Genomic DNA, 25,977 nt, shown 5'->3' with positions numbered 1-25,977 from the left:
GAATATTAGGCAGTTTTTCTATTAATATAAAACATCAGTAAACATCAATAAAATCTAGGGCTTAGGTAGAAACATCAAATACCTGCTTCAGGCTTCATTCTGACCTGTTCAAGTTTCTAAGCTTTTATATATTCAATCTCCATAACATCTCAGTATTGTTGATTGTCGAGGATGCCATTTGTCCCTAAATAGCAATTCTGGGCTCTTAACAAAACTATTATATGACAGTTCATAAAACCAAATCATGGGTCTCTTAAGACAATCAGATATGGGGGATCCAAATTAAAAATATATAAGCTTTTTCTCTGTATATAATATTGATATTACTAGGTCCCGTAGCTTTGTTTGCATTTGTAATAGGAAGTAAAGATTCAAGATAAGAATCCAGATTCTCTGGATTAATAAGCATTGTGAGGTTGATCCTCATCACTCCGTAATTCTTTTGTCTTTGCATCTTTTCCCCCTATCCTTTTTAGATGCATTAATGTTCTTGATGCTCTCCTTATAATTAGTTTTGCTTTTTGGGAAGGATATCCCACGAGATACTTATACATTAACGTCAGTGTAGTCTGATTTGTTACTTTTCCTGAGGATATGTATATTTTGACTGATGAATATGAAGAAGACAAGGAAGGTGATTTTGAAGGACCATTAGTAGTCCATCTTACCTGTAGACTTAGTTAACAAGTCCATCTAGGGTAGAGGTTAGTTTGGGGAGGATAGCAGAAAAGAGTTCATAGATGTGGTAAAACTAAATTATGGATTCTATAAAGAGGAAATTAAGCTTTGAAAGTAAGTGAGAGGGACGTGACTACATCAGCATGTTGTGAAGTTGGATGAAATATGTGATGACAAGTTAAAATTGATGAGAAAAAAACTATAGGCAGAGTAATCATATATTAAGATACTTCCTATCTATGTTTCTTTGCTATATTCTTTATTCTCTCCTTTTCTTTCATTTTCAACTTTCTTCTCTTAAATCTCCTCGACTTTTCGACTTGTAGTGTGTTCTATATACTCAGTTAGGCTTGTTTGATTGGATAGTTAAATCTTTTCATTACATCTCCATTTCAACCATGAGGCTACCTAGCAACAAAGAAGGTGATCCGGGACAATTCTGAGACACTGTAATTGGATTACCTCTTTAAATTATTGCTGCCATCAGTAAATATGAGACAGGTAGACCAGAATCCAAATTCGCATATCTGTCTGGAAGTCAACAGTTATGTCTAATACAAGGAGGAAGCAAGGAAAATTAAAGTGAGGTGAAATCTGACTTTGAACTTCAGTTTTATTCATATCATCCATCAGATAAGTTCCCACACAGTTTGACTTCCTTAATGCCTTGATCTTTATTCACTCAATACCCAATCACTCTAAATAAAATTTCCTTTTTTAAAATATGGCATTCAACCATTAATCCTTCCTTTTCTAACTTTGGATATAGTAGCAGGTTTGATATTTCACAAATTTTTATATTTTTAAATTCTTAATAAAAAAGTACTTCAATAAGAAAAGTAAGTGAATAATTAAAAACTAGGAATAAGATGAATCTATGAAATAAAATGCTGTTTCTTCTAATGATATATATTTCTATTAATTGATATGAAAAATTAAGTAGTAAAGTATTGCAAGCATGTCAAAGGGAAATTCACATGATTTTTTTTCTCCATGCTTCCGGTTCTTTATAGTACATTACATCAGTTAATAGCAATTTGTATAATTTGCGTAATGGCATAAATTGCCACAAACCTTCACTTAGTGAAGTGCTGTCAGAATCATAAATCAGAAGTCAGAGAATGAGCTTTGGGAAGCACAGTCTATCAGCCTTAGGTAAAAGAGGAGCAGGTCAGTGTGGCAATCATTCAGTGAGTAAGTGTGCAGGAGTGAAAAGGAAAATGAATGGAATGACATGAGGAAAGCATAACTGAGACAGACCTTGATGAGCTAATTCTCTACATCAAACAAAATAATGCTTCATGGTTACATGTTGTTTTGCTCAAGTTCTAAAATTACTTTGTCTGACTTCTCTATAGGGATCTATAGGGATATAAGGACCATGTCAAGAATAAATCTCAAATCTTTTCAGAGGCTTTTCAACAAGATATTTATTTTAAATGAATATATATTTATATGAACTGTCAAGGATTTGAGACTTTTTAAAACATTTAATTCTATTTTTTATATGTCAATTACAGTTGGCATTCAACATTATTTTATATTAGTTTAATGTATACAGCATAATTGTTAGACATTTATATAATTTACAAAGTCATCCCTGTGATTAGTAAGTACCAACCTGGAACCATACTTACTCGTTACAATATTATTGACTATATTCCCTATACTGTACTTCACATCTTCATGACTATTTACTACCACTCTGTACTTCTTAATCCCTTCACCTTTTGCACTCAGCCTCCTAAATTCCCTCCCATCTGGCAACCAGACTCTGTATATGAGTCCATTTTTGTTCTTTTTGTTCGCTTATTTTGTTCTTCAGATCCCGTATATAAGTGAGATCATATGCTATATATCTTTCTATTTGACTTATTTCATATAGCAAAATACTCTCTAGCGTTCATTCATGTTGTTGCAAACGGTAAGATTTCATTTGTTAGGGACAAGTAACATTCCATTGTGTGTGTGTGTTTGTGTGTGTGTGTGTGTATACATATATATACACATACATATGTGTGTGTGTATATATACATACATATGTGTGTGTGTGTGTGTGTGTGTGTATAATTACTTCTTTATCCAGTTGTCTACCAATGGGCACTTAGGCACCTGCCATTTTTTGGCTATTATAAATATCACTTCAGTGAACATAAATGTGTATGTATCTTTTAGAATTAATGTTTTGAATTTCTTTGCGTAAATACCCAGAAGTGGAATTGCTGAGTCATAATGTAGTTTTATTTTTAATTTTTTGAGAAACCTCTAAACTGTTTTCTATAGTGTCTATACCAACTTGCAATCCCACCAATAGTGTATAGGGGTTCCCTTTTCTTCATATCCTCACCAACACTTGTTATTTTTTGATTTATTGATGATAGTCATTCTGACAGGTTTGAGGTGATATCTCACTGTGGTTTTAATTTGGATTTATATAATGATTAGTGACATTGAGCATCTTTTCATATGTCTATTGCCCGTCTATATATCTTCTTTGGAGAAATGTCTATTCAGGTCTTCTGTCCATTTTTTAATTGGATTGTTTGTTTTTTGGTGTTGTTTGAGTTCTTAATGACTTATGAGATGTTTTACTGGTAAATATTTTCTCTCAATCAATAGGTTTTCTTTCCATTTTGTTGATGGTTTCCTTTGCTGTCTAAAACCTTTTAGTTTGATATAGTTCCATTTATTTATTTATTTATTTTGTTCCCCTTACCTGAGGTGACATATCAGAAAAAATATACAAAGAGCAATGTCAAAGAGTTTACTGCTTATGTTTTCTTCTAGGAGTTTTCTGATTTCAGGTCTTATATTTAAGTCTTTAATTCCACCTGTAGAATGCACTAAAGGAGCGCTTAATACAAGGATAATGGTGGTTGTCCCTTCAGTCCTTGCCCTGAAGCCACACAACTCTGTCTTTCTCTGTATGTCTCTGGCACTTCCAGAGTCACCGTCCCTCCACCAGACCCCAGGGTAAGTGATTGTGAGTGAGCGAGTATGTGCGGGTGTTTTAAAAACATATGTGGGTTTCCAGCAATCTTCTGTCTCAGATGGAATTTATGCTGATTTTCACAGCCAAATACTCCCAGCACTGGAACTCTGGGTTAGGAACCCTGGTATGGGGCTCAGGCTCCTTGCTCCTCTAGGGGTACTTCCACGGCCAAGATTTCCATCCTGATGCTCAATTGCTACATGTTGTGTAGGGGCATCCCATTTTGTGTCTCTGCCCCTTCTAGCAGTAGTGATGTGGCCTCTCCTTTATATTATTAGTTATAGAAGTTCTGTTTAGCTAGTCTTCAGATGGTTCTCCAGGTTGATTGTTCTATAACTTAGTAGTAATTTTAATGCAGTCATGGAAGAAGGCAAGCAGAATTCACCTACTTTGCCATCTTGCCCAGAATATTGGGTTTGAGATTTTATGATACTAACAGGCTAATAATTATGCCTGCTCTAATTTCATGGATGCTAGCAAAAGACATGACTCCTGGGTCAGAGACAAAGGAATTTGTTACTAAAGTCAATATCATTACCCAGGTTATCAACATTTTCTTGCACCAGTTTCCAAAGCCTCAGTTTCCATGGCATGACATAGAGAACCAGATAACACAAAGAGATTCAGGTGAGTTACATTATAAGAGAGGAACGCTGGGCATAGAGTATCCAAATCTTTTAAAATGGGCAGTAAATATGCCAACCCTTTGCTCCAGAGGGAGACTCTGTTTTTATATTCCAAGGCTGCAAGCAAACGTGCTCTTGGCTTTGGAGGGAGACAAAATCTTTATTTTTCAAGGCTGTCGAGTATGTAAACATCCTTGAAAAGACAACCAAAAATAAAGGCAATCAGTGCTTTTTCTTGTAAGACATGAAGAAGCACAGGATACTCATGGAAACTTGTCTTCTAACACTTTTTAAGTGGAGAAATGCTCTGATAAATCCCATGACTTTGACTCCCCTTGGGATGTAAATCTGTATTCACCTTTTCCTGGAGAGGTACTTCTCACCTCCCACCACCCCCATTCTTGGAACTAATGAACTTGAGCTACCTAGACAGTGGAAAATGAAACAAAACATTAACTTTGGTCTTTTAGTATCGGCAGAGGGTCTAAAGCAATAATCCTTGGCATTTATCCCTTTACCTTTTATTATCTGAGCACTTTGTGAAATTATCTAGTTAGTTAATCTTTCTAATACCTTTGCGAGTGAGGTTAAATGATGCAATTTCTAAAATAGATATATACAAATTACAACTTGATAAGTCTAGTCATATAAGTTTGGACTATAATTGTTCTTGGTGTTTGATGAGTTTATAGCCATTTTATGGGCCACTGGTTGTAGTTTCTTCTACACGTCACCTGTTTTTATGGTCTAGCATCTGAAGGAATAATCCAAAATGACTCAATGAAACCACTGTCCCTTCTGAGTAAGCCTGTCTTATAACACATAATTTTTAAATTGTGTTTGTTTTCTTATTCCTACTATTACTGGTCTCAAATGTACCTCTTTCTAATTTAGGAAGTAATTATCTGAACAAAAATTATAAAACCTTAAAATTAGTTTAGAACTTGAAAAATCATGTAAATTTTCCTTTCTTCAATAAGTTAATTCTAGAGAACTGATTTTTTTAAAAAATAAAGTACAGATAAAATAGGGTTTTTTTAGTCAGTGAGATAATAATATAATTTATGTTTTTTTAGCATTTTGTTAATGTAACCTAATATTCTCTAGACTTCACAAAATTTTTGTACAAAAAAGGTCATGGTATCTCCAATTTCACAAGTTTATGGGACATTTGGTTTGTTTTATTTTTCACTGATGAACTTCTAATACGTAAATCAAGACTGCACATAGCATGCATTATAAATATTTGTTGAATGAATGATAGCGTAAGCTTTTAACCCTGTGCAAAATTGCTCTGCCATGCCAGCCAAGTTTATCTGTGAATACACATATGAAAAGAGGCTGCCCTTTTGAATTGACATTTCTTTGTCAAGAATTATAGCTGTCTCCTTTACTTTCTACCTCACTCAGCAGTTACTTCCAGGAATACACACAGACCTCTCAAACCCTAATATTACCAGGCTCACGCTGGATTCTGGACAGGACAAAGAAGGAGGATTTTTTTCCCCATTCAATGACATATCTTTCTGCTTATGAGCTCCAGCAAAAATGTTTGTATCCATGCCACATAAATCTTTGTGATTTCAGTTTCTTCATCTCCAGCCTAAATCCTGCTCTCAAAAGCTTCAGACCTCATTTATGCAATCAAAATAAGGATAGGAGTCTTTGCTTTCCTCCTTTACCAACTTTTCTCTCTTCTGTCTGCCTTACTTTTTTCCACACAAAATTGTTACCCTATAGGCTGTCTTACCCATGTGCAGACTGACTCTTGAATCAAGGACCCTTGTTCCTCACATTCAGTAATATCTAAATTGTAATAGCTTAGTTGCAATGTCATCTTAAATTAATGATGTTTAATAATTTATATTCCAAAGGAATGCTTTCTCTTTTATTGTTACCTTGTGCAAAGCAAAACATTTATTTCAACTGTATGTACTTTGGTCAAAATCTTCCTGGAGATGACACAATTTAGTCTCTGATGGTGAACTTAAACTTTCCTAAAATCTACCTATCATCAGTTCTGGTAAAAAAATGTTGTTAATCCAAACATATAATATAATCTCTTTTGCTTTCTCTCTTCTTTTAATAAGACATCTTACAACCTTCTTTTAAGAATTTTGTTATGAACTCATGCTTTCTCATTGTATCTGAATAACTGAATATATACAACATTCATTTTAGTTTTCTTTATATCAATGACCACATTTTAGAAAACTTTGTATATCTATTTTTTCATATTTGTAGTCTCTTCCACTATTCCATCCAGGTAAACAATAATAATGTGATGAGCCTCATCACCTAAATATGAATGACTGTGAGCAAAAAAGCATGTGGACTAAGAAATAAAAGTTCGGCCTGTTTTTGATCGTGTCAAGACGATCCAAGAGTTGCCCTTGCGACAGATAATTAGGGAAAACTGTCAAGCCTGCAGCTTAATCCTGTGTACTTCTGCTCAAAGTCAGCTCTGAAAACTGTGGGATCTAGGAAGACAATCTTTTGTAATTAGCCAAGGCCACTATAATCCATAAAAACATCTGATCAAATTGATTTTCAGTCCATCAAGTAGTATCTGTCAACAGCAACCTTACCGATCATCCTGGACCTGTGAGTACTTCATGTAAAGCCCTGAGGTCATTTAAAGGTTCTTTTGCCTTGTAAATATAAAATCATTTTCACTTTTTGACAGGCTGTCTTTTCTTATGGAGCAGTAGGGAAGAGAGGAAGTAGGAAAAAGATGGATTGTCAGAAGCATTAACAAACCATTATCATTGGCAAGCAGAAATCCACAAAATGCCTTCGGTAAGATCAATGTTCTGCTAATGTGTAGCCAACAACATATATAGTTTATGAAGAGAAAAAACTATATCATACATTTTTCTGCACTTGAGATCTTGACTTTGTCCTTACAGTATGTATTGCTGAGTATTGCACTCATGCCTGTCTTGATAGTTGAATGTGCTACTTCCAAATCCTTGCCCCACTCTGGTCCTCTCCAAACTCTAGTCTCTAGATAGTCTCAAATACAATCACTAAAACAATCTTAAACTTAGTTTTCAGGAATAGGTTGAGTCACGTCACTTTTCTGCCTGTCTCTTCCCTGTGATGTTTGTTCTAACATTTCCCCAGCCTGGTGTCCTATGCACTTCATTTACATTCTAAGCTCAGTGATTTTTCTCTTACCACTACTTTCCCCATGGCCAAAACCTCCCTTGCCTCCTCTGGATATTCATTTGATACACTCTTACTCTTCAGTTTGTATAACTTAATGAAATAGTCTAACAGCTTGCTTTACTTTGTTTTCTCTCGCCCAGACTCTCTGATGGCATCTCAGTATTTTCCATTGCTCCTTCTTGTAACTCTCCTCTCTTAACCTCTGTGCTAAGCACTTTTCTGCCATCATTTTCACTTTCTCTTTTCTGAGATTTCTTCATGAGATCATTGCCGAAGTGAAGAATACTTCTGAAAGAATTCCAATCATTAATTTTCTTTTTTTCTTTTTTCCTACATTATCCCCATGGCTCCAACTGCCTCCTCTAAGTTGATGACTCTCAATTTTGTGTCTCCAGCAGCTTGAACTTTTGTCCCATATGTTCAATTGCCTAAAGGCATCTCCACTTAAAAAACCTCATATTCGTGGAAATCTCAACATATTCAAAACTGAATTAATCTTCTCCCCACAATTGGATTCCTTTTTCAAATTATGTACTTCATTTCATTAAGGCAATTGTCCTGGCTTGTTTCCTTCCTTTGCTTTATTTTCAGTTTGTCACCAAGTTGGTTCATTGTTTTCTTCAAATTTTGTCATGTAATTATTATTGCCTCTTTTTTTTTTTTACTACTATCACCCTAGTAATGGGTTTCATTGCCCTCTTCCTCAAATTAAGAACATTTGTATTAGATTTTTTTTATTAAAATACAACTCATATACCATAAAATCTCACCATTTTAAAGTATAAAGTCTTATGTTTTTGTATATTCACAAAGTTGGGCAATATTCTAATTCTAATGCTAAATTTTCAAATTTGAGAACATTTTCATCAACGCCCAAAAGAAATCTTGTACTGATTAGTAGGCACTCCCCATTCTGTTTTCCCTCTCCCCTCTCTCAGCCCCTCACTAACCTATTTCCTGTCTCTACAGACTTGCTTATTCTTGACATTTTATATAAATGGGATGATACAGTATGTAGCCTTTGTGACTATCTTTTTTCACTTAGCATGTTTCAAGTTTCCTTCATGCTGTAGCATGTATCAGTACTTATTCCTTTTTATTGCTGATTAATATTCCATTGTGCTCGCTTTGGCAGATTATATACTAAAATTGGAATGACACAGAGAAAATTAGCATGGCTCCTGCACAAGGATGACATGCAAATTCATGAAGCATTTCATATTTAAAAAATTGATTGTATATGTGCATATATATTATATCTCTATCTATGAATATCTCTATCTCTATATATATTATATATATACACACACAGTTTATTCATTCATTAGTTGATGGACATTTGGGTTGTTCTCAGCTATTATCCTAAGAAAATACAATTTTACTGTAACAAATGAAAGAACATGGAGATATGTAAAGGTGTAAAAGTGGAGATAGAGAGATGTGTGGATTTGGCACATATACCTGGAAATAATATCAACTAGATTTGTTGATGGATTGGAAAAGAGAGGTGGGACAAAAGAAGTAATCACAGGTGAATTCCTTAAATTATGAATTCTTTGGTCTTCCTACCCTAAGGGGAAAATTATTTAATGATGTAAAGAAAATTGTACCTACAGAAGTGTGTCTGGAGTCTGAAGGTTGGAGAGAGGACATTTATTTTATAAGTTTTCTTTGGGAGAGTTTATCTATGCTTGTGGATTTAAATCCAATAATTTTAAGTTTTACAAATCAAAAGTTAATATATATATATATTTAACATATTTATGTGAATATACAAATACAGAATTAATGTCAAACTTATAATAATGCTTCCTAAAGATAACTCTTTTGGGATGTTTTCTTTTTCTTTTTTAGTTGTATATATCAATATCCACCCCTGTCACATAGACTAACAATTTAAGATTCATGCTTGGCTGTGCACTTTATCCTAAATCTCCTCAAGACCCTAATAATGCCTCTGCTTTTGCTATAGTCATCAAGTCCTGCCAAATATTTATCTTAAGTACATTCTATGATTCACTTGATTCATCCTATTACCTACATTTGTATTATTTCTTATATATACTAAGTCTGTGCCATATTTCTCTCTGTCTCAGACTTGCACCCTTCAATTTATCAATAGAACAACTGCCAGCAATATCCAGATAAAATGCAATTCTGACTTGTCTTGACACTTAGAAATTTTCAGGCATTTCCCATAGCCAAAATCCAGCCTGAGTTAGTGCTCTCTACTTTCCTAAGCTGTATAACACTATCATACAGATGATGATATACATGGTACATTATATATACCATAAGTATTGTAACTATTTGCTCATATATTGTCTTATTTCTTTTTATTTTAAGATAAAAATTAAAACCCTGGGCTATTGCCTGGCATATGACTTATAATTGATCTCAAATAATGCTATGTAAATGAATAAATTATATAAATTAAGCTAGATGGTATAAACTAGATTGGGTTTTTAAAATTATTCTTATTCTAATGTTTTACACATTAGTAATAGTTTAAACACTTCTAATCTTATAAAAATAAAAAATAATAATACTATTTGGAGTGCTAGAGAAGGTTACTTTATGTAAAGATTGAGCATCTGAATTCCAGTAACTTAAACCAAAATCAAGTAATATTTATTAAGTACTATATAACAGGACAAGTTAAAATATAGGCACTTATAAAAAATATTTCAGTTTAGTGCATGGAGTAAAAATGTTTGAATTATAAAAAAGGAAAAAAAAAGGTTTAACAGAGAACTGTTTACTCTAAAATATATATACACATACACATACACAAGTGTGAATATTATTAGGAGAAAAAAATATCACCTTCAGAGCTCCAAATCACATTTTAATGAAACATGTAACCCTTCCAAAGGCAAATTCGCTGTGAGTCATTTAGAAACCTGGTTAGAACATATAGTTAATATGTTCTTTAACTGCTCTCAGGCTGAAGTTAAACACTTCTAGCATCAAAGCTGTTGATCTCAAGGTTATCCAAGTTTTTAATTTGGAAAACCTTTAGGTAATACTTGAGTTTCCCATACAAAGTAGAGAAAGTACAGCAGAATCAAAAGACTTGGTGCTTAAAATTTAGACATGTGTATGGTGGGGGGTGGGGCAGTGGTTGTTTTCAGTTCTGGATCTTTGTAATCTTGTTCATTTGGATTAAGGTGTTGGTTGGGCTTCATACTTCAGGATGAGACAATTATAAAGGTTCTAACATCCAATAAATTTTCCTTCCATTTCCAAATTAAAATGGAATATACTACATTAGTATATTGATACTCCTCATCACTCCACCTCTACTTTTTTAACTAAGACTCTGTTAAATCATGTTAACACCTCTAAGAGTTGATCAAATCCCACCTCTTTCAGGAGTCCCTCTTCAATTTATTTGATTATTCTTTTAATTAACATCTTCTTTGTTCTCTCTGGGCTTGAGTTTATATGTTATCTGTTTGAGCTTTTATTATGATGATTTTCCCATTATCTTCCAGACTATACATGTGAGAGGTCTGGTGTAGTAGACACTGCTGATGTGCAAACTTCATCTTTGAGATCATCAGCAGTGAGGCGCTACAAGTTCCAGGACATTTAGTTTGCTACCTCTTATTTTTTCCTTTGCTTGAGGACATTGGTACCATAGGAGCTTGCTTCACCACTAGCAAGCATAATCTGGAATTAAATGAGTAAAAGTCATCAGTAGAAACATATTTCAATCTCCTCTGAAGGATGATTCAAGGCATGATTCAAAAGTTTCTTAGAGGATCCCTAATGGTATTGAACATTCGTTAATTTGCTCATTAACGCTTATTTTAATTTTTACATTTTTGCTGTTTTTCTCTACTTTCTTACTTGTGGTTTCTGGAATGGCTTCCCAAGTAAATTATTTGCCCTTAATTGCTTGTCATAAAGTCAATTTTTGAGAGAATTCAATTTAAAATAGTCAGAAAAGAGTGCTCAAAAATATATGTGGAACACACCAGCAGACTATCCTGACTTGGAAGTCATATAAGTGTAAAAAATCTATGTGAGAACAGCAGAAGTACTGCAGTCACATATGACATAGGTAACATTTTTCTTTACAGTTTATTATTTCCTTGTTCTGAATTCTGCTCCTTCCCTTTAGCACCTCTTTTTCAGAGATCTGGTGTTATTGTGCTTTTTCTGGACTCTCAATGTTTTTTTTTTTTTTTTTTTTTTTTTTTACCCAACTGCCCTCTTGGTGCAACTTCCAAAGTTCCTATTCTCTCCTTTATAACTTTAATCCCGCAAAAATGTCTTATGGCACAACTTATTTTCTTCAGGATCAGGTCTGTATAAACACATCATGTCCAGATCCAAGATCTAGCATATTATCTGAGTAATTCACCTCTTAACAGGGATCTTTGAGAGATTCATTGCCTTAGCCACGCCATGACTTATATGCAAACATAAATTCTAATTGGAAAAATTCCAGGCATTGTGATCAGTTAGTAGAAGAAATAATTTTCAAGATGAAGGTGATATTTTAGATTTTACCCAATATATAATGGTTTATTCTACTTGCTTACTGGGCTGGATTTGGTTTCAGAAAACATTATGACTATTTTAAATTTTCCTTAGATTGAAACAGGAATTTTCTCCACACTATGACTAAGTTTTCTTCATTACATTTGCTGCCTTGCAGTGTAAGTGTGAAGTAAGACTGATTGAGATACGGGGTGGCAGAAAGTAACAGAAGAGAGTTTGAACATATTTGTCATTCTCTTCCACATTAGATAATATGGAAATAGATCTCGCTGCCCAATAAGTGGACAGTATAGCTTCTCAACCCAAAGAGCTGGAATTGTTACATTTTTATTGCTGAAAATTTTTGGATTCTGTGCTTTACCATTATTATTTTCAAATTTAGTTTACCTTCAAATTCCATAACGATCTTAATATAAGGATACTTTGGTAAATATTTGAACTTTAGTTTTAATGTGTCTGCACATCATTTTTGTTATTAAAATTATTAAATTTCCCCCATAATATTAGCGAAGAAGATAGTCTTTTTTCTATGTTATAATATAAATTAACTTATTAGTTATCCCTGCCGATAAATTCAGGGTGTTTGGCTTCTGAAATATTTCACCTGTGATCTAGTTCTGTGGGTCAGAATAGAACACAGGTTTTGGCCTAATTTCAGTACTTGCCACACCATATTTCACCAGATATTCTCAATGAAATCATCAATCAATATACTGTTCTTGTGAACATCTGTATTAGAGCATTTCCATATGATGATACATAGCTTCCTACTACTTGGCATTGATTATGTATCACAAATCTTGAGGTATAATCACTCAAGCCATTAGAAAGACAACCAATTGGATAGTTACTCAACTTAAAATGGCTTAATGTGATCTATAAAGATATTTCTTTATAGCATCATTTTAATACCCTCTTTTAGAAGATGTTCTAATTTAATGTTGTGCTTACACCTTTATGGTTGAAAGATTTTACCTTTACTGCTATGATTTTCCCAGAGATTTGCCATTATTTATGATTTATTAAAGTTCATCAGCTTTGAGAACTCTTTAGAAACTTCATTCACAATTCTGGGATCTAATTTTCTGACCTGAGCAATTTGAGCACTTTAAGAGAGCCAGGAAAGTGAAGGGGGTTATCTAACATCTCTGAATGGAGGCTATATTTCAAATATCAGGCTAAGAACTTGATCACATGTTGCTTAAGTTCTATAATGCTTAGAGTGTTAGTATGTTTCCCAGATAAAAAAGGTGAAGATCTGAATTTCAGTAATCTGTATAAGGTAGCATTGATAATAAGGATTCCTTCCCATGGCTGTTGGACTCACTTGGGGCTATTCTTTAACATTGAAGTAGCTAGCCTCACAGCTCTGAAGTTTACTTTTCTCTTCCCAATATCATGTATGTATGTATGTATGTATGTATGTATGTATGTATGTGTGTGTTTATTCCTTTTTATTATTTTGAGGTGAGAAAAAAACATAAGGAGTTTTACTTTTTATTAACATAACATCATTGGTCTCAAGGGTTGAACCAATCACTCTCGTGTGTGTGTGTGTGTGTGTGTGTGTGTGTGTGTGTATTTGTATTCCTGTATTTTTATTTTATTTTTGTTAGTTTGTCTTTCAATAGTGTTTTCCTGTAACCTTGATTTATCTTGCTTTCTAGATGTAAGATATTTGTTTATGTTTGTTCTTATACTATAGTCCTATCTTTCCTTTAAGAAAGCTCTTTCCCACCTAAACTCATTGAAAGATTCCTGTACATTGACATCATTGTTATTATTTATTTTAAATATATTTAAATATATGTGTTGTAACATGATAAACTGCACATATTTAAAGTGCGTGTTTTCATAAGTTTAGATTTATGTAAACAACTATGAAATCATTGCAATAAAAATAATTAACCTACAGAATTTTCCTCATGCCCTTTTATGATTCTTTCTTCCTGTAATTTCCTCCCTTGACACCCATCCTCAGGTAAACACTGACCTATTTTATGGTACTATGGATTAGTTTTTATTTTCTGTAATTTTATATGGATGGAATAATACAATAAGTACATTTTTTGGAGCCTGGCTTCTTTTACTCAACATCATTATTTTGAAATTCATTCATGTTATAGCATGTGTCAATGGTTCATTCGTCTTTACTGTTGAGTATTATTCCATTTTATGAATATACCACAATTTGTTTACCTATTCACTGTTAATGGACATTTGTGTTTCCAGTTTTGGACTAATGCAAATAAAGCTTCTCTGACCACTCATGTGTATCTATGCGAGGATGCATGCTTTCATTTTCTCGGGGGAAATATCTAAGAGCGAAATGTCTGTATCATATGGTAGATATATGTTTAAAAATTTAAGAAATTGCCAAACTGTTTTCCGAGAGTTATACAACTTTACATTCTCACTAGTAGTGTATAAGAGCTCCAATTACTCCACATTCTAGCCAATACTTTTAATTTTAGCCGTTGTAATATGTGTGTAGTGGTATCTGATTATGGTCATAATTTGAATTTTCTTAATAACTAATGATGTTGACTATCTTTTTATGTGACTTTTTGTCTTCCATATATCTTCTTTGGTAAAGATTGAAAGTAACTGCTCAAGTATTTTGCACATTTTAAAAAATCATGCTGTTTTCTTATTAAGTTATGAGAATTCTTTATTTACTTTTTACATAAGTCAATAATCAGATGTAGGATTTGCAAGTGTTTTCTCCATATCTATTGCTTATCTTTTTAAAAATTTTTGTAATAGTGCTTTTTAGAGAGAAGTTCCACAGCCTAGTAAGTCTCTCAAGGCACTAAATTGGGGCAATTATAGAGCTCACCTCATATAGTTCCTGTTTCATAGACATCACTGTCTTTTGTTGTTTGATACTCAGTGTATTAAAAACTAGTATTTCATATATTTTGTTTATTCCTTTGGTCATTTCATTTGGGAGGGTAAATCCAGTCCCTGTTTTTCCTTGGATGAAAGCTATAATCCCTTGATCCACATGAATAATTTTAGAGACTCTCTTTTCCTTTCATCAGAAGGATTTGCAAGTACATACTTTGTCAGAATTTAATCTCTGTAAACCACTTAATCCCTTTCAATATATCATTCCTTTTAGGTTCCCTCCCCACTCCCTGGAACTTCACCTCCAGCTTAGAGCATAAGTAGAAGTTTAATGTCACATTATGATCCAAGTAAGATCTTTCCCTCTCCCCAAATGCTATAGCCTACTTATTTTGGAGGGCATCTTTACCCCAGGAAGCTTGTGCCTGATATTCAGGTTCACACAGCATCTTGAGCTTCTTTTTGCCCAACTTTTTTGGAGCATTTGATACAATTGGCTTTCTTTAGAACAAAATATTTTCCTCTCTCTATCTATGTCTAAGTTTCTAAATATTGCAGACATTTTTTTCATCAGACTTCTACTTTTTTTACTCAATGTTAAGTTTATTTCATCCAGACCTATCTCTATGAAGATATAATAAAGTTATTTATCTCCCTTTGGTTTTCCCCTGAGAATCAGTCATGTATTGAGTGCTGACTTAACCACATCTCCATTGGCTGCCTACATTTCAAATCATTCTCAATACATCGTCCTTAAAATGTGTCTTTCATCTCCCTGCCTAGTCAATCAGCAAACCTAATGGGTCTGTCTCTATAATGGTTTAAGAAGCTGACCACTTCTCTCCTTTCAAAGTCTTATTGTGGCCTAGACCACCACCAACTCTCATTTTGGGTTACTAAAACTACATTCTCACTGATCTTCCTTATTTTTATTCTTGCTCACTCTGTACTTATACAATAGTATTTCTGCTTCCTCTTTTACACCTCTATTAATTCAACCTCATAATAATCAAGTGTTCTTTTAAAACCTACGTTAGATCACACTGCTGTCTTGATGACAGTGGCTTCTTGCTACACTTAAAATAAAATCTAAAAGCCTTTACCTGGTTCACAAAGCGATGCCTGTTCTAACTTTACTCCTTTTTTCCTACCTTGCTTAGTATGCAATAGCCTCTCAAGCCCTTTTCTTTCTTATGAGCCAAACTTTTTCTTTTCTCAGTTACCTGGTGATGGCTGATTTCTGACTTTCCTCCATGTGTTAAAAGGCTTCTTCATCCTTATCTCTGCTCATGCATCACTTCCTTAAAGAAAAATGTCATGATTTCTTTAGCTAAAATAGCTTCACCCATGTCACAAACCTGACACCTATCCTATTGTTTTCTTTAATTTTCTTTATAGCACTATTGAAATAATCTCATCTATAATTATTTGTGTTTTTATTGACTTTTTTCCCAAAGGAAAATGGAGCAAAAACTTTATTTTCCATTTTTCTTTCTATACCTAGTGCTTAAAACAGTTCCCAGCTCAAAAAACACTGTTAAATAGAATAATAGATGCTAAGTATTTTCTTACTGACTTGAATTTACTAAATTCTAAGGCAAGTCATACCACTATTATGCTTCTCTTGTTACTACACTTTGATGCCATGGTTACTTCTTCTTGATGTTTCTGTCATTTTCTCTTCCTTCCAATATTTCTATATAATATAGATTTATTGCAAAGATGGCCTAAATTCTTCACCTTTCCACCTGAATCTGCTTTTTCCTGTATTACTTTGTAGTTCCTTCAATTATGATATGGTCTTTCTCATCCATACTTTAAATCTGAGGTGAACTCATGTGGTTTTGGTCAATAGAAGTAGCAGAAGGAATCTCTTTCAGTTTAAGCAAGGGACAAAAAGGTCTTATATGACTTTGCTCTTTCTGTCTCAAACCCTGTTCCTGCCATTTGGACAAGGCTGAGATAGCCTGCCAGAGAATGAGAATACTAAGAGGAGAGTCCAGGTAAGCCATCCTAAACCAGCATAGAGCCAGATGACTGCCATATATGTGTGTGTGTTCGGCCAAGATCATGAGAGGTGCTTACCTGATTCAGAGTTGATAGTAAGTGAATGAACCCACCCATAACAGAAACAATCACCCATCCCACCTGCAGATTTGTAAACACTGACTAATGCTTATTATTTTACACCACTGGGTTTTGGGACCATATGTTACACAGCAATAGCTAACTAATATACTCTCATTTTAATTTTTCCTTCTTATCAAAATTAAAAACCAAATAAAAATTCTCATATAACTAGTTTAATAGATTTCTATAAAAGGTTATTCTTTCTTGATAAATTTCTTTAAATTACTTAGTTACATATGTTAGAATCTCGTTTGTTTTGTTTGTTTCTATACTTTGTATATTTTTCTCATAAATCTCATGGTGACAGGAACTAGAGCTCTTGCCTACCCAATACAAGGAGTAGTGCTTATAACATGTTGAATACTTAGCTTTATCTTTATAGAAGGAATAAACAAATGTAATGAACAAATGTGTTCTTAGTCCTCTCCCAATTTTTTAAAAAATAATCATTTATATTTTAATAGTAATATGCTTTCAATTATATCTAGTTTGGACATTTTTCTCATTCTGAATTTATTTATTAAATGTTTATTAGCTACTTATGTGTCTGGCATAGGGATTTGCAGTGGATTTCACTAATGAACAAGACTGTCAAAGTTCCAGCCCTCGTGAAACTTAAAGTGCATTGTTGAAGATAGATTTTAGATATATGCAATGAGGGTTGTTGTAAATAATTCACACTTATTTATTTTCTTTTGTAATATTTTCTCTCATTTGGTATGTTATCATCTGTATTAATTTAAAAAGTTCTACAGGTTTCTGAACATAATGGTTTTATATCCCAATATAATATCTCCTTCTCTTCATTTGTTCACAAATAACTTTATTTTAGGGAATATGTCAGATTCTGTGACAAATGCTGTCATATTGTACAGGTGAATGGACTGCTCTTTTCCATCAATAATACTCTCATTTTCATCATCTGCAACTGAGAAACTCCAGAGAATAGAAGCTTGAGTATCCTCAGGGAATGGTGATCACATAATATCTTGCCCCTGGAGGGAGCTGGGAATGACAAGTTGTGATAATTTTTATGGCCACAGGCTTCCTCCAGCATCTGAATTAAGATAGCAGTTGCATCTCTTCACACTAGAACATCTCATTTTCCACCTCTAGTAAACCCTGGGGCTCAAGAGCTGCTAAGAAAGGGACATAATTATTGCTGGTTCTGAAAGCAATCTTGTTGTATAGTAAAGGTCTGGAAGGAGAAACTGAGTGAGCATTACTTGGAATGTAAGTGGTGACTAAAATCTTTTTTGACCTTGACATTCAGAGCACCAGATTCTTCATAAACTCAGTTTGACTTAAATATTGGGCATTTCAAGATGACTTCTCCTCTAATAATTCATCTGTATTTAATCTTAGGGAGAGTAAAATGAGCCCAAATTCTTTTTTTATTGTCTTGAAATCCTACTGATACATTGGCATTTATCAAAAATGGATCAGAACTTCTTTGATTTAAAAATTGGAAAGAAATATGATGTAAGACTTTCTTATATACTTAGAAATCTGTATGCTTTATTAAAAAAATCAAGATGATATTAAAATTGGTCTTTTTTTTTTAAGTAACTTCTGCTTGAGTCCATTTGCATGGTCTGTGCTATTATCTCTATAGTATTTTTATTCTGTTTATAATTTCTACTTTAACCTGCAACTAAAAGTTCAAGACAGTTAGCAAGTTGTTTTTACTTTGAGATTTTAGTTTACAGTTAGAGATTTGAGGTATGTTTTATTCTCCACGACATTTATAAGATAAAAATACAGTGGTTGTTATTTTTCTACCACCTTCCCCTTATTTCTACCTAAGTTCTCATCCTAATGTGGTATTTCTTCCTCCCTCCTCTCCTCCCATCCTTCCTTCCTTCTTTCTTTTTCTCTCTGTCTCTCTGTCTCTCTGTCTCTTTCTCTTCATCTCTCTCTGTCTCTCTCTTTCTCTCTCTTGGTATGGGTCAGACTCTGTGAAATAATATTATCAAATATACTGATTGCATCAAGTTGTTTTTAGTCAACAATTTAATTGGAAATTTTAGGTTTCTCAGATCTACCTACTCTTGTCAAATCACACTGCCCAGGGATTTATGCTTATCGCTAGTTATTTTGAAGAGACCATAACATAGGAGAAACAGTGATCAGCTCATTGTAAAAAGGTATCCATGGAATAATAATAGTTCATACTGTTTTCACGTTTTAAGGTTTTAAAAATGATTTCATATGCATTTTGCTTCGTCAGCCCAGTAGCACACTAGGTAGATAGGATGCTGTTATGGTTTTGCATTATCATTTTAGCTAAGCTGAATCTACATTTTCCAGACTTTTGTTCCCTGCATAGGTCAGTTTTTTATCAGAACTGAAGATGGACATGAAGCAGCAGTCATATTCCTTTAACCATCACAAGGTTTGTGCAGGGGCTTCTAGTACTATTTCAGCTCACAAATGTTACTTATCTGCTGGCTCACCTTAATGGCATTGGGCAGTATCTAGATCTGAAGCTTCTTAAAGTGCTGTCAAATCCTGTTTCACTTTTTCTTACTTCAAGTTCTAGTATATACTAACATCTATGAAAAAGTGTGCCAACTTCTCCTTCAGGCAATATGCATCATCAAAGTTGGTGACTTAGAGGTGGTAGTGAGATATCATCATGGGTTCCATTATATCTTCTATGTGAGAGTTTGTCCTTGCTCTCTCTTATTTTATATTTTTTCTTCTCAACTGCTGGCATCTGGCACCAGAACCAGTGGCAGAGATAACCTTACATAAACTGTGTAACCAGCTCCCAAGTTGTGTAAAGTTCAATTCCTATAATAAATTGGTTATTCTCAATCACTCATAGCAGTTCTGCTTCTTTGACTGAAACTTAATTGACAGAGATAGATCTATCTAGGCTACATTTTTAAATGAGGAAATGGAATCTCAGAAAAAAAAAATTACACAGTTTGTGACATACATGCACCCAATCCAGGCAGTGAGGGTCCATGTACTGTAATAACTTAATGAATTAACAAATTAGGCAGGATAGAATAGACCGGGAAACCTCTTGAGGTACTGAAGTCACTACTTGTATGTATTATCAAAAGTAGAATGGTAAGTCATAAACATAAAAAATAAGAATTGAACCAGGAATATAATTCACACTTCAGAGCTTCCATGTTACTATTCCAGTAAATCTTCTTTTCTCCTCTTACATTGCTGCTACTATTCTTGCTTTCCTCTAACCGTGTTATTGAAGTTACATCTAGAGACTACCAGGCTTTGAATTTGAATTTCTACTTTGAACAGCAATTCTTCCTTGCAGTATCTTCTCAGAAAAATTCTAACATTTATCCCTCTATATTTACTTATGCTGATATCTGTGATCTTCCATATATATATATATATATATATATATATATATATATATATATATAATCTTGTTTTAATTTTAGATTATCTTCTTGGACATGGCATTCAAGGTTAGGAAGTTTCATTAGATAAGATGAACTAAGAGATTAACTATGCAGTTCCTATATTTAATGCTGGTAGGCAGAGTTTCCAAGGGAATATCTTATTCTCATTTCAAGTAGATCACATAAAGACAAAAGTAATTTCTTGAAGAAGGAGAAAGAAAAGTGAATATACTTCTTTGAAGATGTTGCTTAAACTTTTTAATGTATTTCCACTTTAATCTCAAATCATTGGTCTTGGATGATGAATTACTTTAAATATATTTTTACAGTTTGATATAAAGTTTAGGATTAGTGATTCAGTTTCTTAATTTCAGTTGTTAAATATTATAAATATTAAAAAGCACTGAGCAACAACCATTGTCCATGACAATTAGCAAATGTATTAATCAGAGTTTGGTAACATAATTTTATAATGGGTAATCTCTTACCTTGAATGTGGTACAGAAATGTGTGAAATATAAATTTAAGATTAAGAAAAATATCTTTGCTAAATAGAGAAATATGCCTTTCTGAAAGGAAATTATGCAACAAACAAATTATTAGCCTGAGAAAAACAACAAGATGCAAGGTCTACATTCATTCACTTGCTAAACATTTTTGAAAGCATGTTCTGTTTCAGAAATTGTCCAAGATCCTGGAGATCTAATGGTAGGTTATATAGGGTCCCTTTCCCTTGCTTCTGAAATAGTAGAGGGCTATTTAAACACTTGTATTGTTCAGTGTGTGCAACTATGATTTATAGAGGTGTGCTTAGGTAAAGTAAAGAGCTCAGGGATAGGTCAATTCACACCTCTCAAATGGACAAGAGAAGGTGAATAGAGATGAGTTTATGTGGGGCCTTGAAGCATAAGGTTAGTCAATACTTCAAGACAAGTGGGATTACAGCATAAGAAAAGCAAAATGTAAATTTAGACAAATGAATGAGAGACAAATATGATTTATTTTCAAATAATTATTTTACAATAAAGTATTGGAAAAATGTAGAAAATTAGTTTTGTTATCAAATTATTTTATATTTTTCCCTTAATTTTTTATTTTTTACTGAATAAAATAGAATATAGGACCAAAATGGTATCAGCGTATTAACACAAAATGCATTTGGTTTCTTGAAAAGAAAACCATGTTTTTGAAATTATCATCATTTTTAATATATTTAAAGTTAAAGATCAGATTAATTTTGTCTTTTGATCTTGAACTTAAAACACTAAATCCTGGAAAGAGTGTAGATGTCCAATATTTGAGTAATGATTACATTTTTATAAGCAGATCCTCAGTTTCAATTTCTCAGAATCTAATGCCATATGTACTATGGTGAGACAATAATTCTAATGGTAGGGGGTGAATTAAAAATCTGTCGAGAGGTCCTTCATGAATATTAGCTCACATTACTAGTTTTTCTACCTCTCATCTCTAATATCAGGGTGCCACAAACCATTGCTAATTGAGATCCAAGTTATAAGAAGCATATCAGAAGGGAGTTGGTACATTTATCAAGAGAAGAAAATGAAGGCTGTATCCCAAGGGACTCTACCATTCTGTCAGTATGGGTTGTAGGGCAGCATATTGAATAATCAGGGTCTCTGGTACACATTGCTAATTAAAACAAAAAAAAAGTTTAAAATTCCCTGTCAGGGGCAGTAGAGCCAATATACAGTAATTCACTTGGGATTCTTTTTTTATCAGTGAGGATTTAGGCAACCAACACAGCACATCTCTCTTCAAATGTAAGTGCTCATGCTCACCTTCTTCCATCCCAACATACAAATTTATAGCAATGATCCACAATCCATATAACTCATGTGAATTTGATGTAGAAATGACAGTAAAATGGCTTTCAAACTTTTGCCAATAAAATCTCTGGTTAGACACAGGAATTTCTTTAAAGAAACTAACCATGCCTTTTACATAGTCCCTCGGTCTCCTAGCTTTGCCATACTATAAGTAAGAGAGAGAGAGAGAGAGAGAGAGAGAGAGAGAGAGAGAGAGAGAGAGAGAGAGAGAGAGAGAGAGAGAGATAGGGAGAGATAGGGAGAGGGAGGGGAGGGAGAGAGGGAGGGAGAGAAAGAGGGAGAGAGGGATAGAGGGAGAGAGAGAATGAGAATTATTTTCTCTCTTGCTGTTTGACCTTGTAGAGTTGCAAAAGTTAAATGGAGCACAGGTTGGGAACATCCATTGTTTGCATCCCAGCTGCTCCGAACTCATAGAGCACATTGTCAGTGAAATGGAAAAGAAATTAGCAGCTCATTTTGTGCAATGTGAACTTTCTCTTTCTCGCTCATGCTTCATGGGCACACTCTCTTTGATAAATCAGTCCTTATGCCTTATTGCCATGCAAGAATTGGAAGTAAGTAGTGTCAACAGCATTCCCCTGCTTCCATAGAACTAATCAAGTTTTTCATCTGCCCAGGTAGTAGTTAACTTTTATTCGGATACCCCCTGTTTTGGGGAGATCAGGTTGAGAAGCCAATTAGAAAGATAATGGAGGAAAGATCACTGAAACACCCCAAACTACTAGGCACTGAAATAGTTATATGCTATCCATGTTAGCAGTGACCGTGATAGAAGGCTGATTCTGCATACTGTTGTGAGGAGGCTGTACCTCATTGCACACCTCTGGCCTCCTTGCACACAGAGTTCAATTAGCAGTTAAGGATGAGTTCAAACAGATTTAAATAATTAGTCATTTTTGAGACCTTTATGGGGAAATTTAACTTGGTCATGGTGTTTTCAGCCAGCCAAAAAAAGGAAAGAAAAGAAAGTCAGCGGGAGCTAGCTGAATGTGCAGATGTGGCATCACTGAAGCATCTAGAGATGAGGGCAGGCCAGGCTCGGTATTTGCTGAGTAGCCAGCAGTTCCAGGACAGTAAAGGCTGTTTTAAGGTCACAAGAATTACCCTCAAAGTGAAGTACATTGGCAATAACAAATATTCAGGGAAAATCGGTGCTCAACAAAGACTGAAGGTCAGCACATCTAGGATTTTTTTTAAGTGAATATGTTTCTTTATAAATTTACATTCCATGAATAATACCTTGGAAAAGGTGACCTTCTCTAGCAATTCTGTATAGGGCCACTATTCTTAATCATGTCCGGGTGTCCAAGTACTCAGCTTTTGAATGATAAGGCAAGATAAGTTTTCTACAGTTCTTTAAAAATCTGTTGTAGGCTCATTGGCAAGACGGTGAGTATTTGGGAGAAAAAATTAATAGTCCACTGGCCTGGATGGCTCCAGAACCTGAGAGATCTGGGATGTCATGTAATTCACTTCTCCTTTGCATCGTATCAGTTTGAGTAGACCTGGACAGGGGCTTATCATCAGCAACACCGTAGCTATCATTTGTATTAATTAGAAGTTGTATGCAGGTGCATGTAATAGAGACCTGAACAGAAAATCTAGAGTTATGTTTTAACAGTAAGCTACCATGAATCCAAGCTGTTTATCCCCTTATATGACACATTCCTTGACATTCATATATTTCAATTTATAGACTTTTAAGATAACTTATCATATTTATATTCCAGGCAGAAAGTAGGAAAAAGAGGAGACAATAAAATTATTTTAAGGAGCCTAAATTTGAATTCAACTCTACAACTTCTGATTACATTTCATTAGCCAGAATTTTGTCACATGATCACACTTAGCTATAAGGGAGGCCAGAAAGTATAGTCTTTTCCTAAGGCTCATAGCTACTTTAATAAACTAAGGGATATTGGATACTGGTTAATCAAGTCATAGTTTCTGCTGTATCATTATTCATTTAAAAATAAATAAGCCTTAAACCAAAGTTCCTTGTTAAGAACTTAACACCTTATAGAGTTAGTAGAGCTACTCGTCATAGTAAACACATAAATGTAGAAAAGCACCTATGAATAAATAGGTATATAAAATATCAGCAAAAAAGTTGATATTGAATAATAGTTAATATTCCAGTACCTAGAATAGTTTCTAGATTAGAGTAAGTAATAAATATTTTTTAAATATATCACTACATTATGGATTAACTCTTTATAAAGTGTCTATCAAACGCCAGTAGCAATGCTAAGGCCTTTTATGAGATAAAGACTCAAAGATTATTATGATAAAGAGAGGTACTCATAATGATGAAGGTTAATTCATCAGAAAGCTATAACAATTATAAATAAACACATTAACATTAAAGTGCAAAAATATATGAAGGAAACACTGACAGAATTGAAAAGAGAAATATGCCATTAGAGAATAATAGTTGCAGAATCCAATACATAATTTTCAATAATTGATAGAGTAAAAAAAATAAATAAAATTAACAAGGACATAGAGAACTTGAAAATATTATCAGTTAACTAGATCTATCTGACATCTATAGACTAATTCATCCCACAAGAGCAAAATCCATTTTTTTTTCCAAAGGGACATGAAATATTCTCCAGGATAGACCATATCTTAGACCATATAACAAGTCTCAACAAATATGTAAGTATTGAAATCATGCAAAGTATATCTTATTACCACAATAGAATCAAAATAGAAATAAATAACAGAAAGAAATTAAGAAGCTTCAAACATTTGGAAAACTTAACGAGTACTTCTATATAATTAATGGGTAAAATAAAAAGTACAAGAGAAGTTAGAAAATATTTTGAAGTGAGTGTATATGAAATTGAATTATATTTCAATTTATGGAATACAGCCAAATTTTATCCTAGAAGAAAATTTAGATTTTTAAAGGTCTATAGTAAAAGAAGGAAATTATAAAATCAATTACAAATCAATTTCTACTAAATTAGAAAAATAACAAACTAAATCCCCAAAAGAAGGTCAGAAATAATAAATATCAGAGGAGAAATTAATAAAATAGCAAAATAAAACACAGTAGAAAAAAATAAAACCATAAATTGGTTTTTTGAAAAAACAAAATTGACAAAATTTTTGTTAGATTGAACAAGAAAAATATTGGAGAAGGTACAAATTACAAAAATAAAAGGAATTTCAAAAGCAAACATCACTAAAGATTCTATAGAAATTAAAAAGATTTTAAAGAAATTTGGATGAAATGGACAATTGCCTAGAGACACAAATTATAAAATTAAGAAGGAATAGAATATTGGAGTTAACTTATGACAAAAAATATTTGATTGGAATTGAAAATTTTTCCCACAGAGAAAACCAGACCCAAATGTCTAATAAGTTTTACCAAATATTAGAGCAGAAATAATATTAACCTCTCACAAACTTTTCAAAAAAATAGAGAACAGAAAATTTCCCAACACAATTTAAAAGATCTGTGTTACCCCTAATGAAAGCTATATAAAGAGATTAAAAGAAAACAAAACAGATAAATATCCTTAATGAATGTAAACACAAAAGACTTCAACAAAATATTGGTAAACATAAAATAGATTATATATGATGACCAAATGTGATTTATACCAGGAATGCAAGGTTGGCTTAATATGTGAGCATCAATATGATACACTGTATTAATAAAAAAAGCTCAGAAAACATCTTATAACCTCAATAGATGTAAAAAGGCATTTGAAAAAAATTTAACACTCATTCTTGATTAAAACTCTCAAGAAACTAGAAATAAAAAGAAA

At 33.3% G+C, this 25,977-nt stretch overlaps 1 non-coding gene across 1 annotated transcript; it reads left to right on the top strand.

Annotated features, from left to right (window-relative positions):
* The first annotated feature begins 8,588 nt into the window (after positions 1-8,588).
* On the top strand, positions 8,589-8,693 carry LOC118610141. The gene has a single exon (XR_004953800.1). It is a non-coding gene; the product is annotated as a U6 spliceosomal RNA (small nuclear RNA).
* Positions 8,694-25,977: the final 17,284 nt, after the last annotated feature.

Source organism: Rousettus aegyptiacus, unplaced genomic scaffold, assembly GCF_014176215.1.
Source record: "Rousettus aegyptiacus isolate mRouAeg1 unplaced genomic scaffold, mRouAeg1.p scaffold_m13_p_12, whole genome shotgun sequence".
Taxonomy (NCBI): domain Eukaryota; kingdom Metazoa; phylum Chordata; class Mammalia; order Chiroptera; family Pteropodidae; genus Rousettus; species Rousettus aegyptiacus.
Note: the sequence above shows the minus strand (reverse complement) of the source record. Positions and strands in the feature narration are given on the sequence as shown.